The sequence below is a fragment of the Ovis aries genome, chromosome 11, assembly GCF_016772045.2.
Source record: "Ovis aries strain OAR_USU_Benz2616 breed Rambouillet chromosome 11, ARS-UI_Ramb_v3.0, whole genome shotgun sequence".
Taxonomy (NCBI): domain Eukaryota; kingdom Metazoa; phylum Chordata; class Mammalia; order Artiodactyla; family Bovidae; genus Ovis; species Ovis aries.
The window spans coordinates 18,719,930-18,727,585 of NC_056064.1; positions in this window are offsets into that span (position 1 = coordinate 18,719,930).

Here is a 7,656-nt window from a genome sequence, read left to right on the forward strand (position 1 = left end):
TACTTTCTTTGTGCTTTCAAATTGCCTGTCAATAAAATAAAAATCACCCCAGTGAAAATTACTAGTTTAAAGCACTGATATCAGAGGGTGTCCAACTTCTTAAACACCATTTACCACCCACAATCTTTACATTTATTGACAAAAAAAGGAAAATGATTAGAATTTATGTGTATTTGTGTGTAGCAGGCTGTGTTGGGGGTGAAATAAACGGTAAATGAATTATCCAAAATCAATGATGTCATCAGACAAGCCATTGAGAAGGACGTGTCACTTGCTAGTTCCTCATGTGATATGGGTCCATTACCTTTGGGCCGTATTTCAATAAATAACACTGAAAGGTGGAGGAACCTTTATTTCCCCATTCGAAGCTATTCCTCAGATACTTTACAAAACTTGTGCATTAAAATATGTGATACATGGACCATGGAGATGGTGGCACCATGGCTTAGGCAGTGTGGGCACTGTAGGGCAGGGCATCCATAGGGGTTGAAGGAGAAAGTGTTTATGAAGGACCTGCTGAAATGGGAAAAGAAGATGATATTCTCCAGGGCAGCAGGCTGCTGGGGGATCTGCTGTCCAAAAGGAGCAAAAAGGAGCATTAACTCTCTGTCTTCTACTTGGCTGAGGGCACCACCAACTCAAGGGATGGGAGAAAACACTGGGATACATGCAGGAGTTGCTACAGGCAGAGGAACCAGGCTAAGGAGCTGCAGAAAGGAGGAAACTATCTCTGTCCTTTCCCTCTTGTCACCTCCTGTCCCCCCATTCCCTGCCATCTTTTTCTCTCCCCTCACACTCTGCTCCTCATTCCAAGTCCTTTTGAATTCCTGTTTTTGTTTTGTTTTGTTTTTGTTTGTACCTCAAGGCATGTGGGATCTTAGTTTACCCAGCAGGCCTGGAACCCACCCCCCACACACACCCTCCCACCCCTGCATCGGAAGCTCAGAGTCTTATTCTCTGGACCACCACAGAAGTCCCTGAACTCCTGGTTACTAAGATGTCTCCCTTCATTTTAGGCCCTTTCAATCTCCCTCTTAACGGTCTCCTTCTAAGCAGGTTCCTCTCAGCCTACACTTGGCTCCCCCACCCCTTAGCAAAGGCATTCCTGGTGAGGTTTAGGAGAGAGCCAAGTCAATTTATAAATTATCTCTCATATGGATTATTTCTACATATGAAAGAAAATTAATCTGGTTTATGTTGATTCTTAGCAGCATTTAATTTTGAAATTTCAAATTTTTAAACCAATTTCTCATTGCCATTGCTCTAATAATGTCACAACATGATGTAAAATGGGCTTCCCTGGTGACCCAGACACCTGCAATGTGGGAGACCTGTGTTCGATCCCTGGGTCAGAAAGATCCCCTGGAGGAGGGCATGGCAACCCACTCCAGTATTCTTGCCTGGAGAATCCCATGGACATAAGAGCTCAGCGGGCTGCAGCCCATGGGCTTGCAGAGCCAGACACAACTGAGTGACTAAGCACGTGTGATGCAAAATAAAGATAAGGGCCAAATGGTACTTATGCAGGGAAGAGAGCTGAAGTTAGGGGGCTAGTACACGAATCCACTTGTGTTCCTGGAGGAGGTAGTGAGAAAACTAAGGAAGCCCATGACTGGACAAAGCAAACAGGGTTGATAATGGCTCAGGATCCTTTGATCTTTTGAATACTATTACATTTCAAACCAGTGGTACAATAAGCCTAGAACCCAGGTCTCTGAATGTATAATTTCATGGTGTCAGTGAAGCACATGAGCTTAAGGAGTCAGAAGGGGAGTTCATGTGCTGGCTATGTCTCTAACCAGTATATGAATTTGCAAAATTACTTAGTCTCTTGGAAATTGTGAAATGGGATATGAGCACTGCGAGGATTAAATCAGCTAACTTGGCAAGGGCCAGACTCAGTTTAAAGGCTAGCCTCTGCCCCACCCTCCTCAACCCTTTGCTTGACAGCTGGAGCAAACCATAAGGATTGCACAACTCCTAGGTTCCCAGATCACATCAAGGGGAGGAAGCAGGTCAAATCCTTATCAGGAATTTAGTTCAGCTCAGTCGTGTCCACCTCTTTGCGACCCTATGAATCACAGCACGCCAGGCCTCACTGTCCATCACCAACTCCCGGAGTTCACCCAAACTCAAGTCCATCGAGTTGGTGATGCCATCCAGCCATCTTATCCTCTATCGTCCCCTTCTCCTCCTGCCCCAAATCCCTCCCAGCATCTGGGTCTTTTCCAATGAGTCAACTCTTCGCATGAGGTAGCCAAAGTATTGGAGTTTCAGCCTCAGTATCAGTTCTTCCAATGAACACCCAGGACTGATCTCCTTTAGGATGGCCTGGCTGGATCTCCTTGCAGTCCAAGGGACTCTCAAGAGTCTTCTCCAACACCACAGTTCAAAAGCATGAATTCTTCGGCACTCAGGTTTCTTCACAGTCCAACTCTCACATCCATACATGACCATAGGAAAAACCATAGCCTTGACTAGATGGACCTTTGTTGGCAAAGTAACATCTCTGCTTTTTAATATGCTGTCTAGGTTGGTCATAACTTTCCTTCCAAGGAGTAAGCATCTTTTAATTTCATGGCTGAAGTCACCATCTGCAGTGATTTTGGAGCCCAAAAACATAAAGTCTGACACTGTTTCCCCATCTATTTCCCATGAAGTGATGGGACCAGATGCCATGATCTTCGTTTTCTGAATGTTGAGCTTTAAGCCAACTTTTTCACTCTCCTCTTTCACTTTCATCAAGAGGCTTTTTAGTTCCTCTTCACTTTCTGCCATAAGGGTGGTATCATCTGCATATCTGAGGTTATTGATATTTCTCCTGGCAATCTTGATTCCAGCTTGTGCTTCTTCCAGCCCAGTGTTTCTCATGATATACTCTACATAGAAGTTAAATAAGCAGGGTGACAATATACAGCCTTGACGTACTCCTTTTCCTGTTTGGAACCAGTCTGTTGTTCCATGTCCAGTTCTAACTGTTGCTTCCTGACCTGTATAGGTTTCTCAAGAGGCAGGTCAGGTGGTCTGATATTCCCATTTCTTTCAGAATTTTCCACAGTTGATTGTGATCAACACAGTCAAAGGCTTTGGCATAGTCAATAAAGCAGAAATAGATGTTTTTCTGGAACTCTCTTGCTTTTTCCATGATCCAGGGGAATCATCGAAGTTAAATTCCTTAAATCAGGAATTTAAGCCTAGCTTATTTGCCCCGGGCTCCCTCAAGCTTATCACTGTGCAGGGATAATTCTCCAAACCTCTCTGGAACTCAGTTCATTCCTCTTGTGGATGGCGAAAAACTCTATGCCCTTAAGACACAGGTTAGATAAGAGCCAATCAATGTTTATAAAATACAGTGTAACCCAAGAACGAAAGCACAGGGTCATAATGTATTTTCAGTGCATGCTATTATATAGGTCAAGGCAGTGTTGCCCAGAATGTGGAGTTTGAGTTGCTGGTGGCATACAAAACATTGTTTAGCTGCCACATAAGTGACAAAAAATATGCAGCAAGAAAGCGATTTCCTTTCAATTGCCTTTAATTACATCAAGAAGTAATTCTCATTTTGGGTCTCTAACACTTGCTGTTTCTCTCTTTAAAAAAAGAGTAAACCTCAGGAGCATACCTTCAGCAAGAGGAGAAATTAGGCAGAATTTAGAAATATAGCCAAAGTTTTAATGTTTATATTTGTCTTCTGATACAGCAAAGAACACTGATTTTCCATTTATGATAATAGCCACATTTTTTTAAGAGTAAATGGAAGTTTTAAGACACATTACATATTATTTAATTTTAAAAATAACTTCATTCAAATAAAAATATTAAGTAAATACTGACACAAATGATAAGTGGATTTGGACAAATTGGAAAGGTAGTTTTCAAATGACTGAGCTTTGGGAAACACTGGCCTCCTGCATGGGGAATCCAGGGACCTAGATTCTACTCCTGCCTCTGGTAGTAACCTACTGTGCGACTTCGGTGAAGCTGAGCCTCAGCATCTTCATCTGGAACTAACAGGGCTTGCCCATGTGGTCTCTAAGGATCCCTCCTGCTCTAATATCCTAGTATTTGAAGCAGATGATTACGGTGTTTTCTATCTTTGGTTAAGAATCAATTGCTCTTACATATATAACTGAATCACTTTGCTGTTTACCTGAAACTAACACAACATTGTAAACCAACTATACTACAATATTGGAGAAATGGCAACCCACTCCAGTATTCTTGCCTGGAGAATCCCATGGACAGAGCAGCCTGCAGGCTACAGTCCATGGGGTCACAAAGGGTTCAACATGAATGAGTGACTCAGCGACTCAGCACATACTCCAATATAAAATAAATTTTTAAAAAATGTCAAAAAATAAAATTATTTTTTTTAAAAAGCAAAAACAACCAATTTCTCAGTCTTCTTACTTTATTTTCTCTCCAAATCCCCCTTCAGGCATATGATATCTAATTCAAATGAGATATGAGCCTCCAGTTTATTAACACTCACAAATTGAACTAATGCACATTATCCAAAAATGCAAAAAAAAAAAAAAAAAAGAAGAAGAAGAAATTCTTCATAATGGAAAGAATAAAATGCTTTGCAATGGAGAGAAATTCTTTGCAATGGATTTTGAGGGAGATGACATTTGTTCTGGTCCTCAGCTTCACCACTTACTGATAATGTGATCTTAGCTGACATTAAGGTACCTTTGAAAGTGTGTTCGTTGCTCAGTCATGCCCGACTCTTTGCAGCCCCATGGCCTCTAGCCCACCAGGCTCCTCTGTCCATGGGATTTCCCAGGCAAGAATACTGCAGTGGGTTGCCATTCCCTTCTCCAGGGGACCTTCCCAAGCCAGGGATCAAACCCCAGTCTCCTGCACTGCCAGTGGATTCTTTGCTGTCTGAGCCAAATTAGCAATAAAATTCTATGAAATTCAAGTGAGTCTATACAAAGGAAATAGATCAGCTGAGAATTAACACCCCATAATAATATTTTAGTATAGACTCAAATTTGAAAGGAAAGAAGATAAAGATTTTAAGACATAGCTTCTGTCTTCTGTTATTGAGTGGGACTCTGAAGGGAGATGGAATGTATACAAACGATATATGTACACTATGCTGAAAGAACTAGTGTGCGACATGAAAAGTGCCTGCCTCCTCATGAGCAGAGTTGTGCCCCATCTTCATTCTTATCACTAACTAGTTGTATGAATGTGAGAAACTCATTTGTACAATAGAATATTTGTTTCATCACCTATAAAATAAGTTTACATTGTATGATCTTTATGGTCTCTTGCGGCTATGAGTCTGAAAATGATTTTATGCTTCAGAGAAATTAAATGCTAATCTCAAAGACTCCTAATTATACATTGGAGATGATTTCTTCAATATAGTTATTTTTGCAGGTAAAACTAACAAACAAAGTCACACAATCTTTTTTTTTTAATTGGCTTCGATCACAATTGCCTCAGTCTTTGAACTCTCCTACTGGCCAAAATTTGAATTTGATTTCTTTTGATTTTTGTAAAGACAGTAATAATAACACTTGCTTTCTAAATTTACCTCAAATACCCTAGTGGGAAGTTAGATGAAAGATTCAATTCCATTCAGCAAACATCTATTGAATACTAATTAGGTGCAAAATCCTAAAAATGACACCAAAATAAAGAAAGGTCATAGCCCTCAAGGAATGTAAAACCAAGTAGATAAAGTGAAGCATTATCATTATACCAAGAGGATTCATTTCAAAGGAAGGAAAAAAACAAACTCAGAAAGTAAAACAGTATGGAAGATAAAAATGAACTGAATAAGAAATGAGGGCTTCCCTGTGGTTCAGTGGTGAATAATCCATCTGCCAATGCAGTAAACAGGGGTTCCATCCCTGGGTCAGGAAGATCCCAGATGCCTCAGAACAGCTAAGTCTGGGTGCCATAGCTATTGAGCCTGTGCTCCAGAGCAACAAGAGAATTCACCACAATGAGAAAGCCGTGCACCGCTAGAGAGGAACCCCTGCTCTCTGCAACTAGAGAAGAGGCCAGGAGCAGTGAAGACTCAACACAGCAAATCCATTTAAAAAATTATTTTAAAAAAAAGGAAGAAAGAAATTACATGGAGAAGGGTTGAAAATCAGTCAGAAATTCTTCAGCCTAAAAGAAACGATGATCCATATGTTAGCAAGTAATGTTATCAATCATAAAATCTTGCTTTCAAATCCATTCCATCAGGGCAAGACTGACTCAGCCAGCAGCTCCAGTATAGACAGCTTATGTTCTGTCCACAGGACTCTCTGAGGAGAAAGATGCAAATTCCAGCCAATGCTGGCACCCTCCACAAAAAGGGAGAAAGAAACAGTTGACTTAAAAAAATTGTCTCAGGGACTTCCCCAGTCTTAATTCGTGGTTAAGACTTCTAATGTAGGGGCATAGGTTTGACCCCTGGTGGGGGAACTAAGATCCCATATGTTGCGTGGTGCAACCAAAAAAAAAAGTTGTCCCGAAATCAGGCAACTGGAGACAAGAGTACAGAAGCATATCCCAAACGAAGAAGAGAGGGGAGGACAAGAGAAACCCTTGCCTTTCATGCAGTCAGTGAAAGACAATTTTCTTCCTCCTTATAATCTCTAGTAAACGGTCACAGGCAGGGACATTTAGAAAAATGAAAATGCAAAGTTCCATCAGGAAGATAGAAATGAATGATATGAGGAAAATCTGCATCACGGCATGGAATATTCCATTTCATACTGATTTCTCCTACAGGTCCAGGACTGAGTGAACGGACAATGTGTGAGTGCCTTGAGTCTGGGGTTATGGAGAGGAGGGGGATGGAGGTGGGTCAACTTGAAACTGTTTACCTCTCAGATTGGGACTTGAACCCATATGACTGGGACTTGAACCCAGTCAAAACCCACGGTACCTGGTTTCAAGACCTCATGAAGTTCAGGTTCTTGATGTCTTATCACAGAAAGAATCCAGTGAGAGACAAAGTGATAGGTAAGAAGAGGATTTATTCAGATTCAGAGAGAAGCCCACTCCACAGACAGGGTGAGCCATCCCAGAAGGTGGGTGTGGCCTTGAAATGTGGCTTGGTCAGCTTTTATGGGCTGGGTAATTTCATGGGCTAATGAGTGGGAGGATTATTCCAAGTATTCTGGGGAAGGGCTGGAGATTTCTAGGAGTTGGGCCACTTTTTGGTCTTTTGATGGAGCCTTGGAACTGTCATGGCGCCTCTGGGTGTGTCATGTAGCTTGCTGAGAGAAGATCAAGGGCTAGAAGTCCATTCCTCTGCCCTCTTAGACCCATTTGATTCTAATTGGTTTATGCTGTGTCCTGGGGCTATGACATTCTCTCAAAAGTTGTGCTCTGCCCCTTGCCCTCCTGTTACAAGCTCAGCAACAAGCTCTGAGAATCCTACAGAACACTGGGACCTTGCTTATCTTTTTGGATATATTAATAATACGATAATTTCCCATAAACTGCTGGGAGAATTCTCGCCCAGAAATAGATGGAGAAACATCTAGGCTGGCTACACCATTTCCCACACTTTGAGTCATTCTGAGTATAGATGTAAACTAAGATCACATCATACATCTTTGAATACCTGATACTAACATTCTGCTCATACCACACACACTGTCATACACCCCCCCCCCCAAAAAAAAAGTAAAATCAGGA